Raw genomic sequence first — 22,389 nt, forward strand, 5'->3', positions numbered from 1 at the left:
CTGCCCTTGAAATACACTGACTAGTGTATCATTCTAAAGCATTCAGGGATATAACACTTAGAACCGAGTTTTACATCCAAGCATCATCAGGATGAATTTGATAGCAGTGGAATATCATTGATTCCAACTGAGCTATATTGACTCACACCAAATGAAGATCTGGCCTACCTTTTATTTTATTTTGTTTTTCCTCTGAAACAGTAAAGCCACCAAAATTCATTTGTTATAATCAGCTTTTGAGGTGTGTTAAAAGTCTGCTGTGACAATGGGAAACACCAAGAACATAGAAAATATTAGTGGGTCCCAGCAGGTTTGTACTGCTGTTATAATGTCTGGACCTTCTTGTTATCAGAATAAATACTAATTTGTCAAATGACACTTTTGAAGATCCAGTTTCGTAATTTACAGTTCTGAAAGAATCACTATTGCTAGCAGTTTGCATTCTGTATTGCTTCTTTAGGCCAAGCTCATTGCACTCAGGAAGGGCTCCTTGCATTCTTCCCTTCCCCCACCCCACACAAGCTCCCTGTATGCCACTCTCCCATCCCCCTCTATTTCAGGGACTCTATTCATCCTTCCCCATCCTCTCCCTCAGGCCAGGTTCCCTCATTCTTCCCACATGCTAGAGAATCTCTGTGTTTGCCAATTCCCTTTTTCCCTTGCCCCATTCCTCCCTTCCTCCCCACTCCCCACATACCATAATCATACATTCTCTTTCCTGCCAGGCAATCTGTGTGCCCCATCATTTCACGCTTCCCCCCTCAACTCCCATACCATTCTTATTTCCTATCTTCCAGTCAGGAAGATAAGTCGTTCAGGGTGTCAACATTTTATACTAGGTTGAGATGGGAGGTGTTGCTATACTGTAAGGTGTTAATGGCTGCCATCAACCAGTTCTTTGATTGACAGACACAATTACAGAGGTGGTTGGAGCTGCTGGCTCTGCTAGCCAGATGTCAGGGGCTCTGTGTGTCCCCCATTTCCCCCCCTTTCAGTATTCTGATTTCAGTCCCTGAAATTGTAGAATTGATCAGATATGGTATTAACACGTTATCACATGACAAAAATGTCAGAGTTGAGCGTAGGGCCTCACTTTGCTCAGCCAATTAGTATACGTAATAAAACTGAGGATAAAAAAAAGCTGTATTTACATAACATTTACTATCACTCTGTCTCAAATTGTGGGGAGAAACGCTGTTCATTCATCTCAAATCAAATACACCTCTACCCTGATATAACGCTGTCTTCGGGAGCCAAAAAATCTTACTGTGTTATAGGTGAAACTGCTTTATATTGAACTTGCTTTGATCCACCAGAGCGCGCAGCCTGCCCCCCTCCCCCCCACCCCCCCACCCCCGGAGCACTGCTTTACTGCATTATATCCTAATTTGTGTTATTTCGGGTCGTGTTATATCAGGGTAGAAGTGTAGATGCCTGAATTAAAGATTGCAACATAAATCAACAAAAGTCAGTGTAATCCAACAATCTAATCCTGCTTCCACCAAAGTCAATGGCACAACTATCAATTTGAAGAGAAGCGAAGCAGGGACAGGGCTTTGCTTTTGTCTGTACACAGGTGGTGGTTCCTTGTTTTGTATTGATGAATTTCATTTAAAAGAAAGGTGTAGGGGAGCAGGTTATATGGAATGTTATTGTCTCTAGAGTGATATAATCTCTCATGTACAGAAACTGTTGACCTGATCCTCTAATTAGACATATTAGTGGGGACCCGTGCTCATGTAGAGCCTCAATAAAGTTAGGATTGAGTCTTAAATACTTATGGGAAACTACAGTTAATTTCATTAAGTCTGTAGGAAATGTTCAGACTGGGTAAATCGATAACTGAGCCTTGTTATTAAATCAGTATTATATACCTGATATACTGGGATGGTTTTGATCTAAGGAAGCAGTTTATTTTCTGATACTGTAATATAGTTACTGGGTTGGCTGAGTGAGTTATACCAGGAAACACTCACTCACTCACTCAACATGGCAACAGTATACACTATATGATAGACCAGACCAGCTTGGTTTTGTTATGTTCTATCATGGATCTGGAAGTGAGGCATGTGTTTGGAGGCTGAGAACATCTAGGCTTGGCAGTTCATAATCCTGGCACTTCAGGGTTTGCTGCATCAGTTATGAGTGTAAAAAACTTGCTTGAGCCCCTGCACCTAAATGCTTGAGCCCTGGCATCTCTTTCACTACAAATTAAGCACTGGGAAAAAAACCTTTGAAGACTAATGGAGAGAGGAAATCACTACATATTCCATATCTTGTCTGCTTTAAAATTATTTCTAGTATCAAAAGGTCTTAGTCAACATCATAAAACAATAACATGCAACATTTTATTTTCTTTTGTTTCTTTCTTTTGTTGCAGAAATGCAATAAAGCACCTGGAAAATTTTAACAAATGTCCCAAACATGTGTGTCTTTTTTACAGTCTTATAACTCAAAATTGCTGAAGCTATTATGTTGAAATTTTGGTTTAAAAATCTCTCTTCTCAGGCTTACTTCTTGTAAACTAAGTTTCAGCACAAAGTGAATTCCTAAAGCCTCTTACGAGACACTCCAAAATTGATCTTTAAATAGAAATGATTACATAACTTTCTTATTTTATGGTAAAAGCAGTAGATTTCCCTTTGCAATGAACAAAACAATAAAAGAAAGGAAAGTACTGGAATAATGTCATAGCATTAAAATGAAATGATTTATAAGAATCACTTCATTTACTCTTTCTCAAGCAGCTGCACAGAGACTTTTTTGCTCTCTGCAGTAAATATGAGTTTTAATGTGCTTTTAAAAACATTCTGTAATTATGTGACTATTTTGGGGAACAGGGAGGAATAGTGTTTGGGAAGGGAACTGAGAAGTCCTACCTTCTGTCACTACTCTGCCACCGATTTATTCTGTATCCTTGGGTAAATCACTTGGAAGGATTAATTCGGCTCCTGTTCAGGTAAATGCAAACATTTCCATTGACTTCATGTGGGAGTTGGATTGGACTCTTCAGGACCAATTGCAATCAATAGAGCTATGCCAGTTTACATTGGCTGGGGATCTGTCTCTAATTGCCTTGTCCCTTAGTCTATCAGAAATCAAAAGACTTTTTCAAGCATAAGCTAGGTTTGCTAAGTGACAACAATGTACTTATCCAGCACATCATTTACAAACCTCAAATGCTTAAAATCAAGGAAATGAAAAATTAAGGATGTCAAAAAACCCCCAGTGTTCATATATGACCCGAACCAGTTCCTGTTACAGTCAACATAAGTCTTTTCATTTACTTTACTTGGAGCTGGATTGGGTACATAATAAACAAACACATTGCCCCCGATTCACCTCTTCTCTGTGTAAAATGGCCAAATGACCCCGCCTGTATAAAGGGGGCTTCCTAGTAGCATAGGGATAGTGAGCAGCGCTACACCATTTCCTTCTCACAGATCCTGGTACGGGTCAGGAAAAGTAACCAGAGTGCACTTTGCTGTAGTTATTCTATGCCAGCAGATCACTCTATAGATGGCTGAGAGCTGCAGCTGTAATTTACAGTGGCTTTGATGCTGGCCCTGGGATTGGGGAATGTAAAAGTGACTTAAAGCCACCTTTACCCTCTCCCATTTAGTTCTAGCCTTCATACAACATGGCCAGACCACAGAACCTGAAGCAGAAGATAGTCTACTACTTACTTATACCTAGGTTCTTTAATACAAGAGGTAAGAATGTTCTATTCCTCCATACAAACCATGGAATTTATGCACCCTGTAACTTTGTAAGAATTTTTTTAATAATTTGAGTATGTGTGTGATTGCATAGTAAAAGACTGTAGCATACGGTGCACACAGCTCATTATTTCCTGTGTTTTGAATGCTTAAAAAGGCAACTAACATTCTCATATCATTTTCTTTTTTACCTAAGCTTGGCCATAGTAAGTCAGAACAGTGGTCCATCTAGCCTAGTACCCTGTCTTGTGACAGTGGCCAGTGACAGATGATTCAGAGGGAATGAACAGAACAGAGTAATTATCGAGTGCTTCATCCCCTGTTATCCAGTCCCACCTTCTGGAGGTTTAGAGGCACCCCGAGCATAGGGTTGCATCGCTGACCATCTTGGCTAACAGCCATTGATGGACCTATGATCCATGAACTTATCTAATTTTATCTTTTTGAACCCAGTTATACTTTTGGCCTTCACAACATCCCCTGGCAATGAGTTCCATAGGTTGATTATGTGTTGTGGGAGAAGTACTTACTTTTGTTTGTTGCTTATTAATTTCATTGGGTGACCTCTATCATATCCTCCCTTAGTCATCTCTTTTCTAAGATGAACAGTTCCAGTCTTTTTAATCTCTCCTCATATGAAAACTGTTCCAACCCCCTAATCATTTTCATTGCCTTTTTCTGCATCTTTTCCAATTCTAATGTATCTTTTTTAAGATGGGGCGACCAGAACTGCAAGCAGTATTCCAAGTGTGGGCATACCACAAATTTATATACTGTCATTATGTTATTTTCTGTCATTTCATCTATCCCTTTCCTAATGGCTCCTAACATTCTGTTAGCTTTTTTCACTGCAGCTGCGCACTGAACAGATGTTTTCAGAGAACCATACATGATGACTCCAAGATCTTTCTTGAGTGGTAACAGCAGTGCTTAGTTAGTGCCAGGGCTTACCAGGCTGATCCTTGGCACCTCTAGGTTTGGCAATTCAGCCAGTTATGAAAGTAAAAAAATTACTTCAGCCCTGGCACCTAATTGCTTGAGCCTCAGCACCTTTCGTTACAAATTAAGCACTAGGTAACTACTAACATCAGTTTGTATGTATAGTTGGGATGTTTTCCGATATACATTATTTTAACGTATCAACTTTCAATTTTGTCTGCCATTTTGTTGCTCAGTTTTACCCAGTTTACTTAGTTCCCTTGTAACTCTTTACAGTCAGATTTAGACTTAACTGTCTTGAGTAATTTTGTATCATCTGCAAATTTTGCCACCTCACTTTCACCACTTTTTCCAGATCATTTGTGAATATGTTGCAAAGCACAGGTCCCAGTACAGATCCTTGGGGGAACCCACTATTTACCTCTCTCCATTGTGAAATATGACCGTTTACGCTATCTTTTCTTTCCTACCGTTTTAACCAGTTACTGATCTATAAGAGGACTTTCCCTTCTATCCCATGACTCCTTTCTTTGCCTAAGACCTTTTAATGAGGAACCCTGTCATAGACTTTCTGAAAATCCAGCTACACTATGTGGACTGGATCACCCTTGTCCACATGCTTCTTGACATCCTCAAAGAATTGTAATAGATGGGTGAGGCATGATTTCCCTTTACAAACGCCATGTTGATTCTTCCCCAATATATTGTGTATTTCTAGGTGTCTGAGAATTCTGTTCTTTAATATAATTTGAACCAATTTGCCTGATACTGAAGTTAGGCTTACTGGCCTATAATTGCCAGAATCTCCTCTAGGGTCTTTTTTTTTTTTTAATTGGTGTTACCTTAGCTATCTTCCAGTCATCTAGTACAGAGGCTGATTTAAGCAATAGGTTATATATTACAGTTAGTAGTTCAGCAATTTCATATATTAGTTTCTGCAAAACTGTTGGGTGAACACCCTCTGGTCTTAGTGACTTATTACTGTTTAATTTATGTATTTTTCCCACACCTACTCTACCGGACACCTCAATCTCAGACGGTTCCTAAAAAGAATGACTTGGGTGTGAGGATAACCCCCATATCCTCTGCAGTGAAGACAGATGCAAAGAATTAATTTAGCTACTCCACAATGACCTGGTCTTCCCTGAGTGCTCCTTCAGTACCCCAATTGTCCAACAGTCCCACTGGACCCCACTGTTTGGTAGGATTCCTGTTTCTGTTGTACTTAAAAAAACATTGCGTTTAGTTTTTGTGTCATTAGCTAGAAGCTTGTCAAAGTCATTCTTGGCCTGATTTATTATATTTTTCACTTGACTTTCTACACTTGAATTTCCTAGATCAAGATTATAAATGTAGGGCATGGTGCAGTTTGCGCACCCCTCCCTGTGTACTTCAGAGTTCCATGAGAAATTGACTCTGCACCAGTTACATAAGTTGGCCTTAATGTTACAAAATGTGAGCAAAAGATCTTATTTAATGCTTACTTTGGCAAACCTCCATAGACAACAAAGATTAAGGAAGAAAGATTGAAGCGTTTGACCCATTTCTAAATATTATTTCATATATATATATGAAATAATCATTTTTCTTTAAAAATAGTTATTGTATTCAGCACTTCCTTGATTCCTTTAAATTCAAAATAGGAAGATGTGATTAAAAAGGAATACCCATATGCAAGCAGGACCAATTCACAACATTAAATATTAGCTTCATTCATGCAGACTGTAGTTTATGGATGGCACAAAGTTCTTGAGTGAAAATAATCTATGATGGAAGTATCCATAGGAGAATCTTTAAAAATGCATCTAGTCCAAATAATGTAAACCTATCAAAAAACAGATCAAATAAACTTTTATCAGTCATCGACAAAAATAGTTCATCATAACTCAAATTACATATACATACAGACTTTTTTTTTCTCTCTTAAGCAAAAACTCAAGAAATGTCACCCTCGTTGGAGGATCTATATCAGATGAATGCTACTAAACTAGTTCTATAGAAAGAGTGTGAAGTATTCTTTGTAAGGTGAGACAACATGCATTGTGATGTAGTGAAAACTGTGTATACGCAAATAATCAGCCTTTCTTTCCAATGAACATTGATGTAGAGTGGTCTGGCATGATCATATCACAGCTAATGTTTTCCTTTTTTTAACCAAACTACTTAATCCCTGGTGTTTTCTGATTACCTTCATAGACTCTATTTAATTTTCATGAGGTCACATGGCAGAAGAACAAATATTTAATGAAGGAAATGTCAGAAACAGGCCAGAGATTTAAAAAAAAAACTGTATTACCAAACCTTTACATAAAAACAAAAGAAAAAAGTCATAATTTTCCACCTAGTGTTCTCATTTTTCCTGTTTATTTAAACAATAGAGGCAGTTCAGTGCTGTGAGATTCAGGGTTGAAGCACACTGGATTCAGTAGAATCATAGATGCTAATCCTGTATGGTTGTTTCAGTATTTTATCCTTCCAAGGTATATCATTTGAGAATATTACTAGTGTATAGCCTAAAGAATTCTTGGTACTTTACAGATAAAATAGACTTTTTGTCTAGTGGTAACAATAGCAAAAAATCTCACATTTTGTTTCACAAAGATGTTTTATTATTACATATCAACATAAATAATATTCATCACCCAGTACAAGTTCAAATCGTAGGAGTGACAATGTACCAACATTGTTTCTTGTTTTGGATATCGCAATAATGGAAACTTTTTGGATGGATATATAATGTGTCTCAGAGTCCACTGGCAGATAGGAATAGATTCTGAGGTCCCTTTGTTGGAGTTAAGGTCTGAAAGTAAGAATTCCTGAAAAACTATGAAGACTGTCTTATATTTGTTTTACAGAGCAAAGCAATGTATTTTCAATAGCTATACCACAGATGGGATACCGTCTGTTAGCATATGGCATTGACTCTTGAAGGAATGTGTTGGCTAATATATGTAGTTTTGGCCATTTAAATAAAACAATTTTTAAAAAAAGAGGATCCCGGGTTATACAATAGCTCATTAAGTGCCTTGAATCCTATACTGTAACTTCAAGGGGTTCCATTCAGGCAGAACAATCCACCTGCATGGATCACAATGCAAGATCAGGGACTAAAGGAGTAAAAGTTCCAGAAGGTGGTTCAAATATAGTGCCCGTAGACTATATTTGGAAAAGAATGGCTTTTACTTACACCAATACTGGAATCTGAATTTGTTCAGATTTCTTGGGTGGGGTGGAGGTGGGGAAGGTGTGGGAAAAGTGCATGTGTGTGTAAGTTTAGTTCATTTTTTGTACAGAAAAGTATATTTGTGAATTGGGATAACTACTTCAGTGGCATAGCTATAATACTGTAAAGTGCTCTAAAACAATAATATACAAGGCAACATTGATTGGTGATGACTGCTATATCAGGGTATAGTCTAGTTAAGACATGTCCGTTTTGTTATTAACATAGGCCAACTTACACTCTGTTTCACGTGTTTCCATTTGTTAGTCTGATTCTCCGGTTCATTTCACTAGTTTATGTGGGTGTGACTCCACTGAAGTCAGACCTGCATAAACTCAGTGGCATTACACCAGCACAAAAATGGCGTAATGGAGCTAGGAATCAGATGTACAGGCAATGGGATTTCACCTGTGCAACTGAGAGTAGACTCTAGCCCAGGGATCGGCAACCTTTGGCATGCAGCCCGCCAGGGTAAGCACCCTGGCAGGCTGGGCCAGTTTGTTTACCTGTGCATCAGCAGATTTAGCCGATCGCAGCTCCCACAGGCCGTGGTTTGCTGCTCCAGGCCAATGGGGGCTGTGGGAAGTGGTGCAGGCCAAGGGATGTGCTGGCTGCCACTTCCCGCAGCCCCCGTTGGCCTGGAGCAACAGATAAACAAAGTGGTCCGGCCCACCAGGGTGCTTACCCTGGCGGGCCGCATGCCAGAGGTTGCCGATCCCTGATCTAGCCCCTAAATTTTACATATCCTTTCTTTTTAGAAGTATGCAGACTGAGTAAATGTGAAAGAGTATGAATATAGACTGTATGTATTTCTACATGCCATGACCCAGAAAAGGACATGTTCTCTAGGAAGAAGAGTATTTCATGGAACAATGGTGCATGCTCAGTAAATAAGATCTGTGTTCATTTTCAGTGCTGGTTTCTGGCAAGAAAAGTACTATACAATGTCAGAATAACCAACACCGATGGGGCTTTGTATGAGAAGATTGCATTAAATAAAAGGGTTGGTGGTTTAGTTAAGCCTCTATTTTCCAAAGCAGGTAAGCTGCTTTTTTTCTGAAGACAAGAAATATAAATTATTTAGCTTGTGATTTCATCAGTTTTTAATGGCTGGGTTTTTTAAAGAAAGCTTATAGTGGTATATCATCCTTTCAATTGCACTTAGCAACTTGACTGTGCCTTAATAAAGCTTTTTGCAGCTTAATTTTCCATTAGCTTCTGGGCAATGGTTCTGAACTTCTGATTTGAGTATTTTAGAACTTTTTCTTGTCAGATCTCTTTTGGACTTAAAAGAAGCTTTAGGCTTTGTTTACGTTAGCACTTTTGCCTGTAAATCTTTTGTCGGTCAGGGGTGTGAAAAAAAGACATATGTTTCACCAACAAAAGCACTGGTGTGGGCAGTGCTATGTCGGCGGGAAAGCATCTCCCACCAGCACAGAGCAGCTACACAGGAGACCTTACAGCGGCACAGCTGCAGCCGTATATTTGTGCCACGGTAAGGTCCGTGGTGTAGACATAGCCTTTGATTGATGAACTGACTTAAGACATATTGACACTACCATCTTGTGATGTGTGATTACAGCTCATGTAGACATAGCCAAGCTAGATTTAACTTAGCCATTTGGGGTACCAGAGCAGAGAAGCTACAGCAGTATCTCGCTGAATCAAGACTTCAGTCACACGTACGATTCTCCTTTTATTATGTCCTGCTGTATATATTTGTTTCTTTTGTTAATGTCCCTAAAAAACTGGTTGTTGTTTTTGGTACCATGTCATCTCTACAGCTTTCATTTCAAAATAATCATACAGCAATTTTAAATATCAGATGTACTATATAAAAACAATAAAGCATTCCTAACAGCCATTCTTCAATAATTCAGATCTGACCTAATATAAAGCCAGTTGAGAAAAGGGTAATTTTTGTAAAGGACCTCTGTTATTGCAGCTCATTATTTTTGCATATACTGCAAGTACAAGGCAATGAAAATAAACCAAAGCACTATACAATTAGTAATGCAGATGCTGAAGACAGTTTTATTCTCTGTTATTACTATTACTCTGCTTCATTTCTTATGTATAAAACAGACTAATGGTGTAAATACATATAATATTAATATCCTCTGTTAATAAAACCAATAGTTTGAAAGTGATGTTTAGATATGTTAGCTTACAAATGAGCATCAAATACAAATTCTGCTCTCATTTCAGACAGATGGGTAGTGCTGTGCTGCCAATATTCTACCAAGGGGCTTCCTCAAAGAAATGTGCCCTTTGGCCTGTGACAAAGCTAATGTGTATGTAATAAAAACAGTGGAGCTAATGTTTTCCGAATGGAGGAGAGAGGGACTGAGAAATCTCTTTGTTTTCCTATTTAAACAAAAATAATCATAAACATAATCCCTGATTTGCAGCTTTTTAAAAGTGATGGCATGATAGAAGTCCCAAGCATCAAAGCAACACTAGCTGGCAAACAAGTAAGCTTGTTTGTGTAGTAAGCTGCACTCTGCAGGAAACATCTATATTTTCTTCCTGAAAAGTTATCCTAAGTATTTTGATAGAACAACACAGTGCTCAGAAGTCTGCCTCTTTCCCATCCTGTCCCAACATACTTCCTATATTAGGGATGAAGAGGAGGAGGCAGCATTGTTGCCTGCTACACCCCTATGGCCTGGTCTACACTACGCGTTTAAACCGATTTTAGCAGCGTTAAACTGATTTAACACTGTACCTATCCACACTACGAGGCCCTTTATATCGATATGAAGGGCTCTTTATATCAGTTTCTGTACTCCTCCCCAACGAGATGAGTAGCGCTAAAATTGGTATTACCATATCGGATTAGGGTTAGTGTGGCCGCAAATCGACGGTATTGGCCTCCGGGCGGTATCCCACAGTGCACTACTGTGACCACTCTGGACAGCAATCTCAGCTCGGATGCAGTGGCCAGGTAAACAGGAAAAGCCCCGCGAAATTTTGATTTTCATTTCCTGTTTGCCCAGCATGGAGCTCTCATCAGCACGGGTGGCAATGCAGTCCCAAATCCAAAAAGGGCTCCAGCATGGACCATATGGAAGATACTGAATCTGATCGCTGTATGGGGAAACAAATCTGTTCTATCAGAGCTCCATTAGAGAAGACGAAATGCCAAAGCATTTGAAAAAAAAATCTACAGGCTACACAGTGCTGCGTGACAAGCATAACGGGAAGCCAGAGACTCAAACGGATGCTCATGGAGGGAGGGAGGGGGTACTGAGGACTCCAGCTATCCCACAGTCCCCAGCAGTCTCCGAAAAGTATTTGCATTCTTGGCTGAGCTCCCAATTCCTGTAGGGTCAAACACATTGTCCGGCATGGTTCAGGGAATAGCTCTTCAATTTACTCCCTCCCCCCCCCACGTGAAAGAAAAGGGAAAGAAATCGTTTCTTGACTTTTTTTAATGTCACCCTATGTCTACTGAATGCTGCTGGTAGACGCGATGCTGCAGCAGTGAAGAGCAGTATCCGCTCCTCTCCCCTCCCCGGTGGCAGATAGTGCAGTAGGACTGGTAACCGTCCTTCTTATCAACCTGTGAGTGCTCCTGGCTGGCTTCAGGTGAGGCTGGCTGGGGCGCCTGGGTGAAAATAGGAATGACTCCCGGTCATTCCCAGTAGATGGTACAGAACGGCTGGTAACCATCTTCATCATAGCAACTGGGGGCTGAGCTTCAATGAGCCCCCTCCCTTTCATGTGAAAAAAAAAGATTCTGTACTGCCTGGACTATCATAGCAGTGGGATGCTGGGCTCCTCTCCTCCACACTGCTTAGTGTCTTGCCTGGACTATCATAGCACCGGGAGGCTGCCTCCCCCTCATTTTATGTCACTAAAAACTCAGTGTTTCTTATTCCTGCATTCTTTATTACTTCATGACACAAATGGGGGGGACACTGCCACGGTAGCCCAGGAAGGTTGGGGGAGGAGGGAAGCAACGGGTGGGGTTGTTGCAGGGGCACCCCCATGAATGGCATGTAGCTCATCATTTCTGCGGGATCTGACACAGAGCAGCTGTACTCTCTGATACATTGCTTCTCTAGTACATTTGCCCCATATTCTAGGCAGGACTGACTCTATTTTTAGAAACCATAAGGGAGGGATTGACTCGGGGAGTTATCGCAATTTTGCTTTTGCACCCCCGGCCGATCTCAGCCAGGGGCACCCATGATAGCAGCAGACAGCACAGAAGGACAGATAACTGTCATCTCATTGTCAAAGTACACTGGCAGCAGACGGTACAGAACGACTGGTAACCATCTCTGCTATCATGCAAAAGCAAATGAATGCTGCTGTGTAGCACTGGAGTATCGCTTCTGTCCGTGGCATCCAGTACACATACGGTGACTGTAAAAAAAAAAAGCTGAACGGGCTCCATGGTTGCCGTGCTATGGCGTCTGCCAGGGCAACCCAGGGAAAAAGGGCGCGAAATGATTGTCTGCCGTTGCTTTCCCGGAGGAAGGAATGACTGACGACATTTACCCAGAACCACCCGCGACAATGATTTTTGCCCCATCAGCCACTGGGCTCTCAACCCAGAATTCTAAGGGGCAGGGGAGACTGCGGGAACTATGGGATAGCTATGGAATAGCTACCCACAGTGCAACGCTCCCGAAATCGACGCTAGCCTTGGACCATGGACGCACACCGCTGAATTAATGTGCTTAGTGTGGCCGCGTGCACTCGACTTTATACAATCTGTTTTATAAAACCAGTTTATGTAAAATAGGAATAATCCCATAGTGTAGATGTACCCTATGATGCTCATCCAAGACTCTCCTGTGTAAAGGGAATCCTCAGCAGGGGACAGGTAGATAGTTTCCACTTCCTTTTCCCCTTCTGAGTATTGCAAAGAATCTATCCCTATGTATTTATGGCATCCCTCACAAGAATTAATCACACATTTGACTCATTTAGCTCAGTAACCTATCTCTGACAATAGGCATTACCTGATTCTTCAGAGAAAGGTGCAAGAACTCAATAACCTAATAAAATAAGTACAGAATAACCTGACTATATTATGATTTTCCTTCCAATCCAATTATTGGTTGGCTTATGCAGAAAAGTATGAGGGTTTATTATCACATATATTACAAAAGTATCACAACCATGGATACCTATAATTACCTATAATGCTATTCCTTTGAATCCTACTAAGCAGTTGATCCTAATGATATACTGTGGTAATGAGTTCCATGTGTTAATTATGTGCAGGGTGAAAAAAAGTGCAAAATGCTTTGCTGAAAGGTACTGTACAAAGGAGAGATTATACTTAAGAAATGCACATAGTGAACTCAGGTAGACAGAAAGGGGGGAAATGATGCTCATATATGGAATAGAGGAAATGAAAAGAGAGGCAAAATATAATAATGATAAAGAGCTCAATGCGGAGGACTCATTTTTCAGTTTTAGGTAGGAAAGATAAATTCTCATGTAAATATAATGTAGTGGCCATGTCATCATTACAGTACTACTAAAACATTGACATTCTATGTAAAGTGTCATTTTTACTTTTATCAAATAAGGGCAATAAATTTTAAAAATGCAATTCTTTCAAAGCTGTTGTACCTCAAATTAGGTTGTGGGTTTATCTGACAGAATCTGAAAAGCAGGTTTGTTCTAAGAACAATTCATGGTAGCAAATTGCAATAACAGCTTAAGAAGCTGATGATATCTGATCATTGACTTTACTACTCCATTAAGTATCCTGTATTTGCCTTGATCATTAAAATATAGTTGTCTGAACTTTCTATAACTTTTAAAATGAGGGAAACGAAAGACAAAAAATTATTCAGATGATGAAATTTTCTCAATGAAATTTTAAAATAACCTTTCAAATTTCATTTCTGCTCAGGGCTTCAACTAGCAAATTTTTTATAGAAAATTCTAAATCTGGGGTGATAAGAAAAATAATCTAGAAAAAATTATTTGCTGGAACAAATCCACATAATGCCACAGGAAAAACTGCAAGCTTGATTCTCTACTGCAGCTGAGGCTGTTGGGGAGCAGATCATGGTTCCCTGTTTCCCAGCCACCTGACTTCAGTGGGTGCCAACTTTAACGTATGCCACTAATGTAAGGTCCCTCAGGCATCTATACCAGTGAAGAACAGGGCATAGCACAGTAGAATTCTGCCTTTGACAACCTAGATTTGCTAGGTTGCTGGCTGAGGCAGCAACAGTCTGTCAGAACTACTAAGCAATGGAAGTGTTCCAAGCCAGGTTATGACCCTGAGCAGACTGAAAAGACTGCTTCCCTTACGCACCTATATAGCTGCCTTGGGATCACCTGGGTGGGTCCTCACCTTGGATTGGCTGATCCCTGATTGAATGGTGTGGGGCCTATCACAAGACCCACAGGTAATTGCCTCTGACTCATCACACTCTGGCTCAGGGATGACTCATAAGGCTTATGCAGGCTCAGGCTCAGAACTAACTCAACAAAGTCATCTCTCTCCCCTAATTTCTCTTTCCCTGCCCTGTCCTCTCTCCCTCCCCCTTATGGGTGAGAGGAGAGGGTTCCACCTGTTGTGGATTATGGGAGACAGTAGACCTAAATCCGCCCATAGCTAAAAGCCCTCCCCTTACCTGCGGGGGAGAGAGGCCAGTGAACCCAAGCCACAATTGAATACTCGGGACACAAATGATAGAATAAGGATGTGAATGAAGGTCATAAGGTGAAAACCAGGTACCTGGAAGGGGACACCAAGCTGGAAACCCTCAACAGCACCCATTGCTCCTCAAAGACATTCAATGAGTCAAAAAACCCAGAGAAACTCTGCTCAGAGATGTGACCAGACTAGGGGTCTGAAATAGGCTGGACTGTGGCAGAGCAGCTCCATCCAACTTCCTCCTCCTGGTGTGATGGAGGGCCATATGGACCAGTGCCAGGAGCAGGTTGATGAGGAGGTCCCACGGCTTTGTGCAACCACAGATGGAGTGTGCAGGATCAAGAGGTACAGGGAAAAGTGCAGCCAGAACCTTATTGAAAGTTTCTGGAGGAGCCAGAAGAGAGACTGTAACCTAATGCACTCTACAAACATGTGCACCAGGGTCTTCCTCTCGCCCCAAAAGTGATAGGTGGCAGAAGAGTTTGTGAACTGCTCCAGGTAAATGCTCATGCTCACAGCACATGAAGGAACTACTAACTAATATCCCTCATGGGCTATGGGACCAGAATGGATTACAAACTGGTTTACCGGGGTTGCTTGCCTACTTAGATGGCAATAGGTCCCGTCACTTGTTGATGGGACAGGACACAAGGGCAAGGAAGTGAATGGTGTGAAGCACAGATGTATGCAAATGTTGTCTGGGCACGGTGTGCAGGCAGACCAACTAGATGGCATTCAGCTGACTTCGATTGCATGTTGCGAGTGGCCAGAGAGGCTCATGTGGCAGGAGTCTGATGATGAGATCCAATGGGCAAGGGTGATAGGTGGGTGGGAAGCACCCTCCTGCAGGGCCTGTTCAAGGAAAGCAAGAGAAGCAGGAGGTAAGACTGCCTTTAACTTCTAGAGCACACAATGGGGGACATATGGGGTGGACAGCCTGATGCACTGACTAAGTGCCATGGGGTCAGTCTAGTCCCTCTGATCATAATCTAGGAGGTCTCCAACTCTGGTGGTACCAGACAGGACCAATCTCCCACCACCTGCATACATAGATAAGGGTTGTGTAGCAGGAGTTCTGCCAGCAGGTCCTCCCCCTCGGTGGCTGCTATGGACTTGATCGTGAAGACTAGCTTCCAGGTCCTGAGGAGGTCCTGGTAGAAGACCAGGGGGGAGACCTCTCAGGTGAGGGTACAAGAATTGTCAGTTGTATCAGAGCCCTTGGAGGTGGCAGTGGAAGATGTGCACCAGCACACTCCATGCCAGACTACCTGTGCTTTAAAGGAATTGCTGCAAAGCCTGAAGGAGGAAAGCATGGACCCGGCTGCATGGGAAGGATGGGAGAGAGGAGAAGGTACCTGTGCAGGAGGCACTGTCATCAATGTTGGAACTGGCTCAGAAGGAAGCAGAGCTGTCTCAGCTTGTTGCAAAGCAGCTAAGATGTTGGCAGATGCCATGTGGTGTGGATGTTTGGGTAACACTGAGGAAGTGGGAGATGGGTCTTGCTGGACAGGTGTTTTGCAGTAAATGTTGAGTTTCTGAGAATCTGGCAGATTGTTGCATTTTCCAGACAGTCTGGTAGGTTCACATCTCTGAGATATGTGCTGATAATTTCCATTCGCTCACTGTTACAGCATCAGGGTAGCAGCACCTTTAACCTCCAACTCTTCAGGGTCTACACAAGAAATGCACTCTCGGGTTGCAGGCCTTCAGCCATCACCTTCCTCTGGGCAGGGATCCTCCTTCTTGAGCAGAAGCTTAGGCTTGTAACCATCTTACACTTCACTGTTGATTCCCTCAGCCAGTCTGACTATAGTCCAGCCCCTGCATTTTGTTTCTCTCCAAGGGCTATGACCAGTGTATGACAGAAGTTACCAGTAACCAAATAGCTCTTTCAAAGAGAGTACATTTAGTTTAGGATAAAAACTTTACAGAGAAATGATCTAAAAGAGTCTAAATACATATTTAAGCTTACCAATGTCCCCCATCAGTCCTGTGGAGACCCTGGTAGGTTCCAGTCCTCTACACTCTTCTGAAGGATTTGTTTCTCCTTTGGACAAAAGGTTATGTCCATTTGTTGAATTAAAATGAAGCCCTCTCTATCAGTTCAAGTTCAGCTTTTATACCCCAAAAGCCTTTGTTCTCAGGCCTCCTGAAACAGGTAAAACCAGTCACTGCCACTTTCCCCAGGGCCGTGCATAACCAGCTTTGGGATTTTGCATTAATCACTCCCTAGTGATTCCAGGTTCCACAGAAAACTCACTCAATGAGCCAGGAACACACAAGTATTTATAGCACTTATTGATACAAAGGTTCATGAACATTCTATGCAGGAGTGAAAGTAACGTACATTCCTTATCGCAAGCAATCCTCCTCTCCTACACACTTAACTTCATGGATCCCTTTGCATGACTTTGATGTACAAATTAAAGTTACTACTACCAATCCTATCTCTAATAAAACTTTAATATTGGAATAAAAACCTGTAAAGTGAAAACTCACTCTGTCACGTTTCTCTCCTCTCTCCTCCTCCGGCCACGCTGTGGAAGGCAGCTAGGCTCGGTGCTTCACCCCCACCTTGCATTCCAGCGTGCAGGGGGAGGAGGGGACTGGCTGACGGAGAAGCCTCGGGGGCCCTTGCATAACAGCTTAAATTCAGCTCCATCTGCAGTTCCACCCTCAGGATTAGGGGCCATTTCTGGCATCCTTATTTATTTCGCAGTTGTTGGTGTGACGAAGGGGCAATTTTTTTCTGCCCTAGATTCAATACACAAATACAATCGGAGTTCAAGTCTATCCCTCCCCATCAGAGGATGAATGTGATGCCCAAACTGCTTGCAGATCCTTGTTGAAATGTTAATTTAAAAAAAATGGAGAATGTGGTGGGAAGATGCAGGGCCGCCCAGAGGATTCAGGGGGCCTGGGGCAAAGCAATTTTGGGGGCCCCTTCCATAAAAAAAATGCAAAACTATATTCTCGTGGGGATCCCTGCGGGGCCTGGGCAAATTGCCCCGCTTGCTCCTCACAGGAGCGGCCCTGGGAAAAATAAACCTTCCACATCTCGGCACAAACCCAGTTTTGAGAAAACTTCTTTACAAGGTATTGCTGGTTCTCAGCATCAGCTAGTGCTAAAAGGCACTAATGCTCATTAAAAGGCTTGGACAAATATTTTCCGTCAACTCTTTTTGGATCTAAAACTAGGGGTTTTTAAAAAGCAGGAAAAAATCACGGACAATGTCTGCTTTCCTTCAAAATTTGTTGTGGTTTTTTTTAATTGAAAAGCTGACATTAGTCTGCCAAAACCTGAATATGGTTTGGGGTTTCAGAAGTGTGTGGCCAAATATTTGCTGCTTGCTGTGTTTGACTGTTTAAAGAAACACTAAAAAATTCTGCTTAAAAAAATGCAAAACTTTTGAACCACCTCAGCTTGTGACCAAACGCCTGAGACCATCCAGTCAGGGCCTTGCACCCTCCCCACCCCGCATCCCCACCCTGAGGCACCACCCTCCCGCAGAAGCTCCCCCCCAGCCCTGAGGCACCCCCCCCCACGGCAGCTTCCCCCCTTGCCCTCAGGCACCCCCCCTAAGCTGATTGGCGCCACAAGCCTGGGAGGCGGGAGAAGTGAAGCAGCCACGGAGTGCTCAGGGAGGAGGCGAGGCAGAGGTGAGCTGCAGTGGGGAGTTCCCTGCGTGCCGCCCCCCCACACACTTACTTGCTGCAGGCTGCCCTCCCCGCGCTCCCCTGCCCAGCTTCCTCTGCCTAAATGCCGGCAGTGATCAGGGCAGACGAAGATCCGGCCGTGGCTGTTGCTGCCGAAGAATGGCGCCCCCCAAATGCCAGCGCACCAGGCGACCACCTAGGTTGCCTAAATGGTTGCACTGGCCCTGCATCCAGTCAGAGATTTTTCCAGGTTTCTGATACTCTGCTGGCTTCCTTGACTCATATCTGTCTCCATAACTTTGGGTTCATTTAGGTTAGAACATAAGAACAGCCATACTTGGTCAAACCAAAGGTCCATCCAGCCCAGTATCCTGTCTACCGACAATGGCCAATGCCAAGTGCCCCAAAGGGGGTAAACCTAACAGGTAATGATCAAGAGATCTCTCCCCTGCCATCCATCTCCACCCTCTGACAAACAGAGGCTAGGGACACCATTTGTTACCCATCCTGGCTAATAGCCATAATGGACTTAATCTCCATGCATTTATCTGTTTCCTAGAGACTGGCCCCATGGGGTCCCTCACAAACTGGAGACGGTTACTGTGGGGTTGTCTTTAGTATAGCTTATGTACATACTCCGCGAAATGAGCATTTGAGCTTGTTCCAGAATCTGGGATGAGCCTATGTTGTGAAAACTGACATGCTCAAAATAGCAAATGCATGTGAATGGACACAGGGTACTAAAATTAAATTAACCCAGAGGTTCTCAAACTGGGGGTCGGGACCTCTCAGGGGGTCACAAGGTTATTACTGGGAGTTGCGAGCTGTCAGCCTCCACCTCAAACCCCGCTTTGCCTCCAGCATTTATAATAGTGTTAAATATATAAAAAAGTGTTTTCAGTGTATGGGGGGGGTCGCACTCAGAGGTTTGCTATGTGAAAGGGGTCACCGGGACAAAAAAGTTTGAGAACCACTGAATTAACCCCTCTGAAGCCTCAGGGAATGTGTGGGGGGTGTCTCCCTTGGTAGGGTCAGGAAGGAGGAGGTGGTGTAGGATATTGCTCTTCTCATGTGATCCCTCCCCGAGTGGTTAATTTTAAATGAAGCTACTCTCCCCTGACATGAATCTCCCCATAGCACTGAAATTAAATATAAACTATAATTTGGCATTTGAGAAGTAAAACGGATGGTAGCCCTAATGGAAAAGCTAACAGCTTGGCTCTTCTGCACAACTCAAACTGCTGAATGAGCTTTAGAGTAGGGAAGACTGTGCCTCTCAAACAGCCTAGCCCTGCCCCCTATCTGATCCCCCTACTTCCTGCCCGCTAACTGCCCGCCCCCTCCAAAGAATCCCTGATCTATCCTGTTCCTTGACCCCTCACCGTCCCCCAGATACCCACCACCACCACCACCACCCCAGGACCCCACCCCTGCTCCCTGTCCCCTTACTGCCCCAACCCCTATCCACCCCCCCACTGAGTCCTGACAAACCCCTGGAACGCCCACAATCCAACCCCCCCATTCCCTGTCCCCTGACCGCTCCCCCAACCTCTGCCCCCTCCCTATCCCCTGACTGTCCCCGGGACTTCCTGCCCCTTAGGCAACCCCCCCAGCCCTGGCCCTGGCACCCCACTCACCCAGAGCCTCAGCACGTCGTATCCAGCAGTGTCCCTGAACAGTGGTGCAGCATGGCTTCAGTGGGGCTCCTGAGCTCTGCCCCGCTCACAGCCACATGGTAAGGGGGTGGGGTTGGGAGCTCAGGAGCCCTGCCGGAGCCACAGTGCACTGCTGTTCAGGGATGCTGCTGGATCTGCTGAGGCTCTGGGTGAGGGGCGGAGGCGGGATCGGGCTGGTGCAGGAGCCTCGCCCGTTCTCTTGGGGGCCCCTGCGGAGCCCAGGGCCTGGGGCAAATTGTCCCACTTGCCCCCCCCTGAGAAGATGTGTCATGATGATTGGGGCTTATTTTTGGCAAAGGGATTTTGCTAAAGCAAGGAAAGAATCACAGGGAAAGCAATTAGCCTGATAGACAAAACCACAAAGGGGAAAACTGAATATTTAGGGAAATTATTGTGCCACCTTTGAAAGAAAATATAGTTTCCATTCCACCCTATTTATATATTGAATTAGAAACCTGAAATGTTGTTAGGACATACAGGCGTGATCTCAGATCTTTCTGTTTTGTTTGTGTCCTGTGGAGGCTGAAGCTGACAAAATTTTCTGTAAGTAACTTGTATGTTTCATAAAGGCTATTCTAGTTGTCCTTCATTCACTTCTCCTTCACCCTATTACTAGCCACCCATTGGTGCCCCCTGTGCCCTTTTATGCACCTGGGAGATTAAACAGTCCTTGAGATCTGTTAATTTGCTAGGAAATAGGGAGGGTCTAGGCGGGGCACTGGCGGTCATGGCACGGCGCAGCTCCTTGCATCCTGCCCTCTGGCTGGCTGGCTGGCTGGCTGGCTGTGGTTTTTGCCTCAGTTACTTACTCCTTGGCAGACCCAGCCCAGCACCAGGTGCAGCAACAACTGCTCTGGCCCTCTGCAGGCAGCAGCCGGTGAGGGCTAGTTGCTATGTGTCACAATGCAGCTGCTGCTGACCAGCAGCGACCCCAGCAACCTGGCCTTGCTGGCTGCTGCCTGTTTAAACTGAGTTTAAGCAGTTATGCAGTCAATCCTGCAGGTTGAACTGCGGAAGGAACATTAGCTGAGTTTGCATGAATGTTATGCAGCCAAAAGAGGTGAAAGTAAGCCGGTACTGAATGCTTCAGCCACTTTCTTACTGGTGTGCTGCTGCACTTTTTTTTACCAGTACACCATACTAGCTTACTTTCACCCCTGATTCTAGTGTCCATATCATCTCACCCATCTCAATATAATTTTCATGCTGTCAAGGGTTTGCTCAAACATACATTTAACATTCATAATGTAAATACAATAGTCTCAAGAGACATATGTGTTTGTCATAACTGTCACACTCAGTTTAGGATAAATGCTTCAAAGCATCCCAAACACTTACTTTAAATACTTACGTCCATAAGGACCCAATTTTTAAAGGTATTCAGGTGCCTAAAGATGCAGATAGGTGTTTTTGAAAATTCCACTAGGCACCTATCAGCATTTATGTCTGGCCCTAAGTGACTTTATAAAATCTGGCCCTATGGCTTGTAAAGTACATGGCGGGGTTTTTTATACTAATTCTTCTAAAACAGGGTCCTCTCTTACCCAGTATGCAGTTATCTGCACCAATCTGACCCAACTATTATATTTAACGTTCGGAGAGAAAATCTTCCCTAGACTAAGGAAGAACAAATTTATAAAAGGAATCTGAGGTTTCTCCTCCATCTACACAAACCTCCCTTCATCCCCCCTCCACCAGAAAAACAGACTATGCTTCTTCTTGACACGGCATTGTGACAGCTGTAGGGCTACAGTGTTGTCAGTTATAATTCCTTACATGTCACACCTTCAATCATGCAATGGGCCATGCATGTTAAACAGAAGTCTGTTGTTTTCTATTCTGTGGCATCAGAGTGCCAGGACATACGGTATATAACCATATGGGTGTCTCTTTGCAGGACATATGTTGTACATCTTTAGGCATGAAAGCAGCTAACAGGCAACTGTAAAAAAAAACAAAAAAAACTCCAGAGTAGCGTTTTGTTTTTAAAATTACATTGGTAATGTATTCCATGGAGAGATTTAGAATTTAAGTGAGAGGTACAATGATTGTGAATGAGAGCAACATGCCACAACATTTTAATATAATTTCCTTCCAAAGAATTATTATAATGTTCACATGCAGGTAGAATATATAGACTTGAGTACAGGAGCTTTTAGAAGTAGAAAGGGAAAAGTGACACACAGGAGAACAGAGCTGAAATTTCAAAAGTAGTATAAGTACAAGTGGGTCCTTCTGTAGTATGACGAGAACAAGGAAGGAATATGAGGTTGCACTAGAAGGTAAGGAAAAGAAAAATAGAATGAAGAGTCATTAAGATGAACTAACTATTTCACTTCTAGATCACCGTTTTATTCTCATCCAGGTTAGTAGTGAAGCAAAGTTATTTTCTTCTGCTGGCTTTTCTATGGCCTTTGTGAAATAAGCTGTTGAGCTCAGTCCAGTTTTCAGTGTACAGATCATCAGTATCTCCATGACTATTGGCACAAATTGGAGTAACAACCTAGGAACTGCCAGACCGGATCAGACCTATTGTCC

Source organism: Gopherus evgoodei, chromosome 5 (assembly GCF_007399415.2).
Source record: "Gopherus evgoodei ecotype Sinaloan lineage chromosome 5, rGopEvg1_v1.p, whole genome shotgun sequence".
NCBI lineage: Eukaryota > Metazoa > Chordata > Testudines > Testudinidae > Gopherus > Gopherus evgoodei.